General features: G+C 40.4%; 1 protein-coding gene across 1 annotated transcript in view; it reads left to right on the forward strand.

Moving 5' to 3' along the window:
* The first annotated feature begins 5,546 nt into the window (after positions 1 to 5,546).
* Positions 5,547 to 14,874, forward strand: part of C1H1orf141 (chromosome 1 C1orf141 homolog) — a 44,838-nt gene continuing 35,510 nt past the window's right edge. The window contains 1 exon segment of the mRNA XM_065928529.1: positions 5,547 to 5,696. The gene's annotated coding sequence lies outside the window, so the exon portion shown is untranslated.

A 14,874-nucleotide genomic window follows, 5' to 3' on the forward strand; every position in this document is an offset into this window, starting at 1 on the left:
TGAGACATTGACTTCATAAATTTAATATGAAGCCCGAGAAAAATCTCAAATCCATAAAAGTGAGAGACGGTCAGGAATTTGTTAATAAGTTGGTGTGAAGAGATAGTTGAACCTCATAAAAGAAGGTCTTTCCTAAAGAAGAAGAAAAATAAAGGCGTGAAGGGGATGATAGGCAACTTGAAGAATACTGATACTTCTCCCAGGCCTCATGGTTTGTGTGGAGCAAGAAAAGAGATGGCCCCATTCCAGAGAGGAAAGAAGGTAGGGATGGGAAAGCAAAGGATTTCACCATTTCTGAATGGCTAAATAAATATTTGGATATTTTAAAAATAAAATATAGTCAATATGCAGTAAAGACTATATAATAAAGAATCTCTTGCCCAAAGAGAAGCTCTGGACTTTGTTCTTGGCTTCTGGGAGGTTATCTCTGGGTCCCAGTATTGTCGTGCATGATAGAGTGTCTTTGTTTGCCTGGGGGCCTTGTGTCACACTGGATAATCCAACAATGTGATTTAGGGTGGAGGACTGTCTACTCCTGCATAGTCTTGTGGGGACTGACCACTTAGTCTAGCGGGGGATGACCACTCTAGAAAGAACAACAATGTGACTTAAAGTTGGGGCTCTGGATCAGTCAATCAACTGAGATTAACTATCGGGGAAATGAGTCAATCATGCTTATATGATGAACCCCTAAAAGCTAAAAACTTTGGACACAAAGCTCAGATGAGCTTCCCTGGTTGGCCGTGCTCCTTATGTATTGTCATACATCAGTGCTGGGAGAGCAACCTCTTTCTGACCCCAGGAGAAGAGCAAATGAAGCTCTGCCTATGGCACTTCTTCTGGACTCTGTCCTGTGTGCTTTTCCCTTGGTTGATTTTAACCTATATCCTTTCCTTATGAGTGAGTGCATGAAGTCGCTCAGTCGTGTCTGACTCTGAGACCCCATCGACTATAGCCTACCATGCTCCTCCATCCATGAGATTTTCCAGGCAAGAGTACTGGAGTGGGTTGTCATTTCCTTCTCCAGAATCCTTTCCCTATAATTAAATATAATCCTGACAATAATGGCTTTCAGTGAGATCTTTGAGTCCTTCTGCTAATTATTGAAGTTGAGGGTTCAAACTTGGTGTCAGAAATAAGGGTGGTCTTGGAGAAGATGCCCTCTAACTTTCAGTTCAGTTCAGTCACTCAGTCATGTCCGACTCTTTGCGACCCCATGAATTGCAGCACGCCAGGCCTCCCTCTCCACCACAAACCCTTGGAGTTTACTCAAACTCATGCCCATCGAGTCCGTGATGCCATCCAGCCATCTCATCCTCTGTCGTCCCCTTCTCCTGCCCCCAATCCCTCCCAGCATCAGGGTCTTTTCCAATGAGTCAACTCTTCGCATGAGGTGGCCAAAGTATTGGAGTTTCAGCTTCAGCATCAGTCCTTCCAATGAACACCCAGGACTTATCTCCTTCAGGATGGACTGGTTGGATCTCCTTGCAGTCCAGGGGACTCTCAAGAGTCTTCTCCAACACCACAGTTCAAAAGCATCAACTTTTTGGTGCTCAGTTTTCTTCACAGTCCAACTCTCACATCCATACGTGACCACTGGAAAAACCATAGCCTTGACCAGATGGACCTTTGTTGGCAAAGTAATGTCTCTGCTTTTTAATATGCTATCTAGGTTGGTCATAACTTTCCTTCCAAGGAGTAAGTGTCTTTTAATTTCATGGCTGCAATCACCATCTGCAGTGATTTTGGAGCCCAAAAAAATAAAGTCTGACACTGTTTCCACTGTCTCCCCATCTATTTCCCATGAGGTGATGGGACCAGATGCCATGATCTTAGTTTTCTGAATGTTAAGCTTTAAGCCAACTTTTCCACTCTCCTTTCACTTTCATCAAGAGGCTTTTTAGTTCCTCTTCACTTTCTGCCATAAGGGTGGTGTCATCTGCTTATCTGAGGTTATTGATATTTCTCCCGGCAATCTTGATTCCAGCTTGTGCTTCTTGCAGCCCAGCGTTTCTCATGATGTACTCTGCATAGAAGTTAAATAAGCAGGGTGACAATATACAGCCTTGACGTACTGCTTTTCCTATTTGGAACCAGTCTGTTGTTCCATGTCCAGTTCTAACTGTTGCTTCCTGACCTGCATACAGGTTTCTCAAGAGGCAGGTCAGGTGGTCTGGTATTCCTATCTCTTTCAGAATTTTCCACAGTTTATTGTGATCCACACAGTCGAAGGTTTTGGCGTAGTCAATAAAGCAGAAATAGATGTTTTTCTGGAACTCTCTTGCTTTTTCAATGATACAGTGGATATTGGCAATTTGATCTCTGGTTCCTCTGCCTTTTCTAAAACCAGCTTGAACATCTGGAAGTTCTCAGTTCACGTATTGCTGAAGCGTGGCTTGGAGAATTTTGAGCATTACTTTACTAGCGTGTGAGATGGATGGCCTAAACACCTTGCAGTAGGAAAAAGTCTACAGATATCACTTTCTTTGCTTTCTTATAGAATACAGTTTATGTTCTAAGACATTGAGTACTTTTAAAATAGTGCATTTATTAGATTCCTTTATCTAATATTTATCTATAATAGGTTCATGAGCTCATTCAGTAAATACCTGTTGAATTTAACTGAGAATAATTAAGGAAGTTAGGAAAGAATCCATTTAAATTGTTTCTGGTGTACATTTTACCAAATTTTTCTTTATTAAAGAGAAAATACTTTATGTTATATTATTAACACTTAGTTCAGTTCAGTTCAGTCATCAGTCATCTCCAATTCCTTGCAACCCCATGGACTGCAGCACACCAGGCCTCCCTGTCCATCACCAACTCCCGTAATCTACCCAAACTCATGTCCATTGAGTCAGTGATGCCATCCAACCATCTCATCCTCTGTTGTCCCCTTCTCCTCCTGCCTTCAATCTTTCCCAGCATCAGGGTCTTCTCAAATGAGTCAGCTCTTCGCATCAGGTGGCCAAAGTATTGGAGTTTCAGCTTCAACATCAGTCCTACCAATGAACACTCAAGACTGATCTCCTTTAGGTTGGATCTCCTTGCAGTCCAAGGGACTCTCAAGAGTCTTCCTCAACACCACAGTTCAAAAGCATCAATTCTTCGGTGCTCAGCTTTCTTTATAGTCCAACTCTCACATCCATATATGACTACTGGAAAAACCATAGCCTTGACTAGACGGACCTTTGTTGGCCAAGTAACATCTCTGCTTTTTATTTTATTTTATTTTTTTCTCTCTTTTTTTAAATTTTATTTTATTTTTTCCATTTATTTTTATTAGTTGGAGGCTAATTACAATATTGTAGTGGTTTTTGCCATACATTGACATGAATCAGCCATGGATTTACATGTGTTCCCCTTCCTGATCCCCCCTCCCGCTTCCCTCTCCATCCCATCCCTCTGGGTCATCCCAGTGCACCAGCCCTGAGCACTTGTCTCATGCATCCAACCTGGACTAGTGATCTGTTTCACCCTTGATAGTATACTTGTTTCAATGCTGTTCTCTCTGAATATCCCACCCTCGCCTTCTCCCACAGAGTCCAAAAGTCTGTTCTGTACATCTGTGTCTCTTTTTCTGTTTTGCATATAGGGTTATTGTTACCATCTTTTAAAATTCCATATATATGCATTAGTATACTGTATTGGTCTTTGTCTTTCTGGCTTACTTCACTCTGTATAATGGGCTCCAGTTTCATCCATCTCATTAGAACTGATTCAAATGAATCCTTTTTAATGACTGAGTAATATTCCATAGTGTATATGTACCACAGCTTTCTTATCCATTCGTCTGCTGATGGGCATCTAGGTTGCTTCCATGTCCTGGCTATTATAAACAGTGCTGCGATGAACATTGGAGTGCACATGTCTCTTTCAGATCTGATTTCCTCGGTGTGTATGCCCAGGAGTGGGATTGCTGGGTCATATGGCAGTTCCATTTCCAGTTTTTTAAGGAATCTACGTCTCTGCTTTTTAATAAGCTGTCTAGGTTGGTCATAACTTTCCTGCCAAGGAGTAAGCGTCTTTTAACTTCATGGCTGCAGTCACCATCTGCAGTGATTTTGGAGCCCAAGAAGATATAGTCAGCCACTGTTTCCACTGTTTCCCCATCTATTTGAATAATTGTATAATTTTTGGGCAAATAACATCATTTCTTTGAGTTTGATCATTTCTAAAATTGAAGATAATACCTTTCCCATACATACTAATTAAAGATTGAGGATTAATGAAAGATGAAGGATAGAATGAGAGATGTTACTGAAAATTTCTAGTCTACTATCTGGCACATAGTTTGTATTTCATAAATATTAACTGATATAATGATAATATTCCAAGAATTTTATATCATTCATGCTTTATAAATTTCATTGACTAAAAATTGTTTAGTAGCTAACGTTTCTGAACTAAATTTTCCTTTTTTAAAGACACTAATTACACCTTTGTGCAAATTTGAGGTGAAGGCATTGTAATAATATTAGTCAAATGTTCACTAGAAACTAGTTACCAATCCCATACAAATCGTTGCACTTCATGGATATGGTTTATGAAATATGATAGAATTAAACTACCTCATATATTTTATCATTGAAAATCTTGTATTTAAATAAATTGATTCCAATGTTTTCATACATTGGCTATGAATAACAATTTCTAGCTGACTTTTGATTACTACATAATTAAAACTATATTTTTGCAAAGTTCTGTCATTGCCACTAGCATGGACTTGTGATGATTAATGCTGTTTTCTAAAGCTTTTGTTTCCATTTTGATTTGCATCAGTTAAGGCACATTCCTGAAATACTTATCAACACAATTCTTGACTAAAAAATTAATCATTGTTGTAGAAAGTTTTCACCATTCTTGATCAAATAAAGAATGCTTTCAAGTCAGTCATTTTTAGAGTATGATTCTGTTGTGTGTGTGAATAGGGTAGTGTGTGTGTGTGTGTGTGTGTGTGTGTGTGTGTGTGTGTAGCCAAACCTGCTACACAATCTGTAAAATACAAGGGTGATTTTACAAATCACATGGGTGGCCTTAGGAATAAGAATGGGTGTTCTTTTTTAAAGTCATAAGTCATGAAAAAGCAATCTTTCATCAGGTATTCAAAGCAGACTGTCAACTTCCATTCAGAGCTGCAAACTGCACGGAGGAAACTTTATTTCTTTTTGAACTGTTGCGTTTCCAGAAGGAAATAAAGAGAAGCGGAGTCACTGCCCCCAGTTCTTTGTACTTCTCTCCTTTCCTTATCCTCTCGCTCTTTCCACTCTTCAGCATAATAGCTTTATATCCGTAAGGATTTGGTGAGTCACTTTGGATCTTAGTCACAAAAGTTTGTGGGCGAAATCCCCTGGAGGCAGAGACCTTTTCAAGGCTAGGAAAGCTCAGGAAACTGTTTCTATGGACACAGGACGCATAGCCAAGGGCCTGAATCCGGCAGAAAACAGTTACCAGAGCCAGAAGAGAGAAGAAAGTAGGTGCGGTTCGGGGAGGCGGAGGCGCTGGAAGTTTAGAAGCTAAAATTTGTATGGAACTGGAAAGCGAAATGAGAAACGCATGCTTTTATTAAGTCTTAGGCCCTTTTCCTCCCCAGCCGATAACAGAACTTTCTCCCCCGGGATCTGGCTGGGGAGGGACTGGGCCCGAGGCGCCCCTGTCACGCTGGGTTGCGGAGCTGCCCCCAGAAGGTTTCCCAGGTAAGTGTGGGAGGTAGGTGGGAGGCAGGCCTCAGGGGCTTCTCGCAGCCTCCTTGAAACGACTTTTGCCTCTTCTATACTTAATTTTAAGGAGTTTCCTCAATCACAACATCTTTGATATTTTGGTTTCCTCTTAAAGGACCACAGGCAGAGGGTATTTGCGAAGGGCTCCCTGATTTCCAGGTACCCCGAGCCTCTTTGCGCGGCCCTGCTGAGATGGAGGCTCCCGGGGAAGGTGAACTGCGGGCGGGCTCCGGGCATCATAAACCGTGCATCTCAAACTTCCGAAACAGACAGAACGGTTGTGGACGGGGCTGGTTGGAGTTGATCACTCCAGCAATAATTGTGATGCGGTTTCAAATTTGCCAGTAGGAGTCTTCCTATGGTAATCTCATTGGTTGCTTGCAATGGCACTCCCCAGAGCTTATACACATACTTTTAAAACATCTTTGATATTTTTTGTTAGAAACTTACCATCCAATCTCAAATTGGTGCCAGGCAAATTTTAGTAATGTTTGAAAACCAAGAGTCAATTTTCTCCCCTGCTCTCATAACACAAAGGGGACAATAAATTATATAGTATGGATCTATGCGCAGAGGCCAGGATTAATCTTGAAATCTTCTAATAATGATTTTTTTAAGTTAGTTCTCATGATTTGTGGGCTGTGTTGGTTTGCTAGAGCTGCCACAACTGCAATACCACATGTCATGGTCAATGGGCGGGTTGGAAAAGAATTTCCAGATGTGAGGCAGAATGAGAGGGAAATAAAGTTTATTAGAGTGGGAGATGCTGTTAGAACAGCAGGGCAGCTCAAGGGAGAACCAGTGTTGAATAGGGGTCCTTAGTCCACTTTCTACCCAGGGTACAGGAGTTGGGATAGGGATCTTGCAGGTCATTTGCTTATTGGATGAGGAAACTATACTGGGTGGGAGGGAGAGTAAGGCAAATACCTCCTCCCTATGGGGTAGGTGGGGAGGTTATACTGGTTCATTAATAGTTACAGCATGGGGGAAGGAAGGACAATAAGGGTCTGGTTTTCCCATTCCTGCATTCTAAGACCCTCCTTGGTTATGTGCTCCCTTGTCCTTGGGTCACCACACCACAGATAGTATGACTTGAACAACAGTAATTTATTCCTCACAATTCTGGAGACTAGAAGTTCAAGACAAGGTGTCTGCAGGATTGGTTTCTTCTTAAGCTTCTGTCCTTGGCTTGCGGATGGGCCCCTTTTCCCTGTGTCTCACCTGATCTTCCCTTTGTGCATGTTGTCTGTGTCCTAATCTCCTCTTCCTGTGTGCCGCCAGGCACAGTGGATCAAGGCCCACTCTAACGACCTCATTTTAACTATTATAACTTAATTACTTTTTTAAAAATAAAGGCTTCAAAAACAGCCACACTGTGAGATACTTGGGATTAGGTTTTCAACACACAGATTTGAAGGTGACATAATTCAGCCTGTAATATGAGTCAACATTTTAGACTAAAAAAAAAAAGGAATTCTCTTTTGTCTGTACTTGGAATGTGAGGTAAAGAAATTTAGCCAGTTTTCTCAAATGGAGCAAAACATAATCACTTAACAACAAGTGCTTTCTAGGTGCTCAGCACAATGTTTAATGGGGCTTCCCAGGTATCGCTAGTGGTAAAGAACCTGTCTGCCGATGCAAAAAACTTAAGAGGCATGGGTTCAATCCTCAGGTCAGGAATAGCCCCTGGAGGAGGGCATGGCAACCCACTTCAGTATTATTGCTTGGAGAGTCCCAAGGACAGAGGAGCCTGGCAGGCTACAGACCATGCGGTCACAAAGAGCTAGAGACGATTGAAGCAACTTAGCATGTATGCACGGTGTTCAGTGGGCTGTGTCAAGTACAAGTATAAGGGGTCTTTCCTGCAAGGAGTGAACATATGACCTGATGAAACCAGATAAAGGAGTAAATGTTAATTTGAGCCTCCATTTTCTGGATAGTTGCTCAGTCCAGCTCTTTAGTTTATGAGTTTAAAGCCAGTTTCAGTTTTCTTTAGTTTTTCCTTTAATAGGAGATGTTTGCAACCTGATGAAGAAAACTTCTTCGCAGAGCCTATTATATTGGCAGCATTGGGCTTTTTGTTTGTTTGATTTTTGACGTTTTTCCAGTTCAAAAGTACTGTTAAAATGAATTAATGCTTTTTAAAAAGTAACTTTTTAGTTTGATATTGTTATTTTTAGTAATGACTCAGTCTCTGATTGCTTATAATGTTGGCCTTGCAACCTTGAAATTGTTGATGTAGCCAAGTCTTTGCAGTGAAGCCAGTGGATGATTTACTTTGAGAGTGACTGGGAATTTTATTCTGCCCTAGTTGGCAAGTTTTCTATTTCATTAGATTCTTTTTCAAAAAACTGTCATTACTGAGCCCGTAATTAAGAACATAAATCTCAGTTTCCTTTGAAAATAATTTTACCAGGTTTAGATTTGGCAAGAACCAAATCTTATAATTCACTCAACTTCATATTTCATCCCCAGTAAATCATCCTGAATTAATATCATCCATCACAGATAAAACTGGGATTGCTCCCCATAAAATGCTTTATTCAGAGACATGTCCAAACTAAATTATAATTTTCAGATCCCAGTTAGCTGTAAAATCCTTTGTCTGGTGCTGAGATTCAGAGCAGGTAAATCAGTTCTTGCTTTAAATGAGATTTAACAGAGTGAGGAGGAGATTTGTCAAATGGTAAATCTCTGTAGTACAACGTGCCAAGTTCTATCATGAAGGACAAAATACAATAGCACATAGTAAAATGTAACTGCCACTGGAGCAAAGAACGAGAGAATGTCACGGAGAGTCTTGCAAAAGAGCCCGCCTTTACACTGCCGTGCTGCGTGCTCATTCGTGTTTGGTTCTTTGTGACTTCACTGACTGTGGCCTGCCAGGCTCCTCTGTCCATGGAATTTTCCAGGCAAGGATACTGGAGCAGGTTGCCATGTCCTACTCCAAGGGATATTCCTGACCCAGGGGTTGAATCCGTGTCTTTTTTTCTTCTACATTGGCAAGTGGATTCTTTACCACTGTGCCACCTGGCAAGCCCACCCTTTACATTAGGAGTTGAGAAAGGATAGGCTTTTGACTAGAAGACATTAGGAAAGAACATCCCAATGAAATGAAAAGCAGGAATAGGACTTCTGTAGTGGTTCGGAGGCTAAGACTTTGAGCTCCCAGTGCAAGGGACCTGGGTTCAATCCCTGGTCAGGGAACTATGATCCCACATGTCTAGTTTCCATGTTGCAATGAAGACTGAAGATCCTGTATGCTGCCACTAAGACTTGGCACACTCAAACAAATAAATATTTTAAAAAGAAAGAAAAGAAAGCAGGAGTGAAAGACATGCTTGGAAAGGGGCAGGATGTGTCCTGGGAAAACAAATGGTAAAGTATGGCAGAAGAAGCTGGGTTATGGGGGAGATTAACTGGAAAGGTGGAGTGAGCCAGATCCTGGACTGTTTTCTTAAACTGTGCTGTATGTCATCTGCAGAGCTTGCGTGTTACTCTGCAGATATTGGGGCGCAAACTGAGGTTTCAGGTCTGGAGCTGGACCCGATCAGTGTCCTGTTTAATTAAGCCAGCTCTGATGGCATTTTGAAGGACCAATATTTGAGGGATGAGGAGGAAAGTTAGGGGCTGGCAAATTAGGGAGATTAGAGTGCAGTAACTGAGAGAAGGGAAAATGAACATCTTAAGGTCTGAAGGAAGACAATACCATTGAAAGTAAAAGCCAGGATCAGACAGGCCTTGTCCAGTTGGGGTCAATGCACCCTCACGGTACATGGAATTATGTGAAAGACTATTGGTCCATTTTAACCCCAAGATTCTATGGGTTAGGTTTCTGTGACCACATAAGAACTCTCCATTCCAGAAAGGAGAATTTCCCAGCAACTGTAAGTGTACATAAGATTGGTTCAGGTGTATTTATGCATATTTAAGAAATGAGATCATCTTTTTCACCCCTAGTTAATATATCATTGAAAGGTGGATGATTAGATCTATTTACTTGAACACAAACTAATTTTGTCTTTTGATGAGTCTCCAAATGACAACCCACTCCAGTACTCTTGCCTGGAAAATCTCATGGACAGATTAGCCTGGTAGGCTACAGTCCATGGGGTGGCAAAGAGTTGAACACAGCTGAGCAACTTCACTTTTACTTTCTAGTGTGGCAACATCATAATGCTTATCAAAATAACATCAAATTGTCTCCCTAAACACTTACTATATATTCAACACCTACACTAATGTCTTATGAGACAATGAGTTTTAGTTTTTGTTGACTGAACTCAGAAAAAAGAATTGAATAAAAAACTGAGAAGTAAAACTATGAGAAAATGATGTGGTACAGAAGATATTAAATTTCTGAATTAAATAGAATGTACTGAATTGCTGGATTAAATAGAAGACACTGACTTGCTGAATAAATTTTATTTCCCAAGTTCCAGGCATTTAGTTTCAGTATAATTGAAGATATATCCTGTGAAGTAGGCCATCAGACATATGGAGATCGTTGGTGATTGCATGGTGACAGGTATGCAGAAAAAAACAAAATGATATGCAGATGTGGGACTTGCGTTTTCCAGAATTTACAGGTAATCTCATACATTTTATCCCTAACCAGTAAGTGTATCATTACTTATATTTACTTCTTTCACTTTTCAAACACTTTATGTGTCACTTGCATTCACTCAGTTAAACCTCATAGAAGCCCAAGTGAAGTGGGTTCTTCTATTATTCCCTTTTTATGAATGGGACAATACAGAGAGGGTAGGCAATTAGCCCATAGTCACACAGCTGGTAAGTTGCAGAGCCAAGGATTCAAACCCAAGCAGCCCAATTTTAGATTTCATGTTCTTAACCGGTGTACTATGCTGCCTTTCTAAGTTTGAAGGTGGGAGAGAAAGCAGTGTTTTTTAATGTTATGGCTTCATCTAGGAGAACCTCAACAGGACTCTGTGAAAGATTTATGCATACTCCTAAATGCAGACTAAAAGCAAGCATCAGTTCAGTTCAGTTCAGTTCAGTCGCTAGTCATGTCCGACTCTTTGCAACCCCATGGACCACAGCATGTCAGGCCTCCCTGTCCAGCACCAACTCCCGGAGTCTACCCCAACTCATGTTCATTGAGTCGGTGATGCCATCCAACCGTCTCATCCTCTGTCGTCCCCTTGTTCTCCTGCCTTCAATCTTTTCCAGCATCAGGGTCTTTTCCAATGAGTCAGCTCTTCCCATCAGGTGGCCAAAGTATTGGAGTTTCAGCTTCAACATCAGTCCTACCAATGAACACCCAAGACTGATCTCCTTTAGGATGGACTGGTTGGATCTCCTTGCAATCCAAGGGACTCTCAAGAGTCTTCTCCAACACCGTAGTTCAAAAGCATCAATTTTTCAGCGCTCAGCTTTCTTCACCATCCAACTCTTACATCCATACATGACTACTGGAAAAACCATAACCTTGACGAGACAGACCTTTGTTTGCAAAGTAACACCTCTGCTTTTCAATATGCTGTCTAGGTTGGTCATAACTTTCCTGCCAAAGAGTAAGCGTCTTTTAATTTCATGGCTGCAGTCACCATCTGCAGTGATTTTGGAGCCCCCAAAAATAAAGTCTGCCACTGTTTCCACTGTTTCCCCATCTATTTGCCATAAATTGATGGGACCGGATGCCATGATCTTAGTTTTCTGAATGTTGAGCTTTAAGCCAAGTTTTTCACTCTCTTTTCACTTTCATCAAGAGATTCTTTAATTCTCACTTTCTGCCTTAAGGATGGTGTCATCTGCTTATCTGAGGTTATTGATATTTCTCCCGGCAATCTTGATTCCAGCTTGGGCTTCCTCCAGCCCAGTGTTTCTCATGATGTACTCTGCATATAAGCTAAATAAGCAGGGTGACAATATACAACCTTGAGGTACTCCTTTCCTTATTTGGAACCAGTCTATTGTTCCATGTCCAGTTCTAACTGTTGCTTCCTGACCTGCATACAGATTTCTCAAAAGGCAGGTCAGGTGGTCTGGTATGCCCATCTCTTTCAGAATTTTCCACAGTTTGTTGTGATCCACACAGTCAAAGGCTTTAGCACAATCAATAAAGCAGAAATAGATGTTTTTCTGGAACTCTCTTGTTTTTTCAGTGATCCAGCGGATGTTGGCAATGATCTCTGGTTCCTCTGCCTTTCATTTACCATTTTCCGTTTCCTCTATGGCTGGTGGTTAATCCATTTATTCCGGTTGTTAAGTATTTGGGATGCAAGGATGGGTTAGATCTGCCTCTGGCCTTCAATAAATAGTGTAGAGCGGGGATAACGTATATCAAATGCTTTAAGAGAGTGTGAGTAAAGAACTAGGACAGCAGTATACATAGACTATCATGTGAATGTAGACACTGGACATCTAAATCACAGCTTATCAGGAAAGCCTCCCAGCAGAGGTGTTATTATTGGATCTCGAGGGATGCATTGGACTTAGAAATGCAGAGAACGGATAACAGCATGGTAAGCAGAGGAAACAGCAAAGACAAAGCAACTAGTGAAGGAAATTACAACACATTCAAGGACTGCAAGTTGTTCATCCGGACTGGGAGATCAAGGATACATGGGAGGAGGCAGGTGAGGTTCAAGACTTAGTTAGAGGCCAAATCTTGAGCCTCATAGGATAAAGCAAGGAGCTTGACCTTTGTCCTGAAATCTATAGGGAGGGGTTGAAGTGTAATCAGGGAAGCATGTGATTGTATTTTTCTTGAAAAAATAATTCAGGCAAAAGTAAGAATAAAATGGATGGGATGGAACAAATGTACAAAGATATTTTGAAACTGTTGCAATAACCCAGAGGAGTTGTGGAATCTTACACTGAGACAAATAGCAATGTGAATGGATAAGAGGAACAAAACTGAAAAGATATATAGGGTGTAGAATATATAAGAGAAAGTGATTATTATATATTTAAGGAAAGGGTAGGAAGGAGTTTTCTCAGAGTGTGTTGGTATTAGTCACTCAGTCGTATCTGACTCTTTGCAATCCCATGGACTGTAGCCCACCAGGCTTCTCTGTTCGTGGAATTCTCCAGGCAAGAATACTGAGTGGGCTGCCATTCCCTTCTTCAGGGGTTCTTCCCAACCCAGGGATTGAACCCGAGTTTTCTGCACTGGCAGAAATGCAGACAGATTCTTTACCATCTGAGGCACAGGGAAGCCCTAATAAATTGTAAATACCTCTATTTTTAAGCTCAAATTATTCCCTAGTTTTGTTCCCATCTCTTAGCCAAAATTCCAGTGATTTAAGCTTTTACTTTATCTATAAACCAAAACAGAAAATTTGCCATTATCCTTTTTTTTAATTTTAACTTCTAGTGAGAGATACCTATCTTCTACTCTGTTGTACTCAAAATAGGAAAACATTTTAGAGTAATGGGAGCCATTAACCTAACAGAGAATTTGAGAAGCCATCAGGAGAGAAGACAAAATAAATATGACAGAGCTTCTGATATTTATTTTCCATTTGTCTCTTAGTAAGAAAATCCTGATGTTTACCTGACTTTATCACAGAGATAAAGGGATTGCAAGTCCCAGCCTCCCTTTTAGCTGAGTGCAGCTATTTTACTATGGCTATTCCTGGAGAGTGGTGACCAAATTCTGGTTTGGGGAACAGCTGCATTAGAAGGGCTTTTAAAAATATATCCCTGGTCTTTACCTCTGTCAACCCTAACTTAGTGGGTCTGAGGCGGTAACTGGGAATTTGTACTTCTTGAAACCTTTTGAGTTCATTCTGCAGTGTAACTAGGATTGAAAACCATTACAACTCCTAAATTTCTGGGCTAGATGCCTAAGATATAATCTATGTGATAATAAAAGTTGGAAGAGGTTTTTGGCTAAGGGAGCAGAAGAATGGATTTACTTTTAGTCCTACATTTGGGTCACCTATGGGATATCCAGACTGAGTGAGGTGTATAGGTTGGAATTGAGAAGAGAGATATTTTTTGGAAATGGATGGTGGTAGATGAAGACCTGAGTTTGGGAGGTCATCCTGAAAGAATATATGGAGTAGTGGAAAAATGGCTGAACATTTAAGAATGCTAGTATTTAGGAAGTAGTATGAGAAAAAACAGCAAGTTGAAGATATTGGCAAGGAATGTTTAGAGAAGGTAGGACGACGGGACTGTTGTCATAGAAACAAAGAGAAGGGAGACCTGTAAAAAGCAGTGGTTAACATTAGCCAAAGTTTTAAAAACTCAAATAAGATAAATACGAGCAGGAAAGTATCACCTATTTATAAAATGGTGACCCTGGTAACTTATGAGAGCAGATTTAGAGGAATAGGTTAAGAAGAAGTCACATGATGACTGACTGAGAAGGAAAAGGGATGTAAAAAATTAGAAAACCTCAGTATAAACAATTATCTTAAGAATTTGGCAATCAAGGGAAGATGAGAGAGAGTGTGATGGCTAGTGTGGAGAATCGAGGCATTTTTTCCTTTTTTTTTTTTAAGTAGAAGAGCCCTGAGCATGCTAAGGAAAAGGAATTGGTTAAGAAAAACAACAAAAGACAAAGGGACGAGGAAGTGAAAAATGGAAATAATTCTTTTAGGAAGCTAGAGATAGTAGAGTCTAGGGTATATGGGAGGAATTAGCTTTGGATGGGAGAGGCAACACTTATATTAAAATTAAAATACAAGTGAGATGGCAATGGATGGATGTCAATGAGACTTTGGTATGAGAAGTGGAAGTTAAAGAAGTTCTTCCCTGATGGTCCCTATTCTTTTTGGTAAAATATGAGAGACTATTTGCCTTGCCTAGGAAGATGGGTGTCACAAGAAAAATGTCTGCCAAGAAACAACTTACTTACTTAGACAACTTACTATGATAGAATACCTAGCACAGGATGTTTCATGTAATGGAGTTGGTGGCTAGAAGCCAAATGAAATGTTTATCATTAAATGAAATTGTATGCTGATAGAAATAGAATAGTGAAGTAGAATTTATGCCCATAGAAGTATAAATATGAAACCAAAGTATGAAGCCAGTATGCTGGTTTAAAATAGACATTAAAATTCATTAAAATTAAAGATTAAATGAAGAAAGGACAGGTGGTCAAATTGAGGGACATTTAATATAGTCTGGATGCTCTTGATTAAAAGGTTAGTTTTTACTTCATGCAAAAGCAGCT

Source organism: Muntiacus reevesi, chromosome 1 (assembly GCF_963930625.1).
Source record: "Muntiacus reevesi chromosome 1, mMunRee1.1, whole genome shotgun sequence".
In the NCBI taxonomy this organism is placed as follows: domain Eukaryota; kingdom Metazoa; phylum Chordata; class Mammalia; order Artiodactyla; family Cervidae; genus Muntiacus; species Muntiacus reevesi.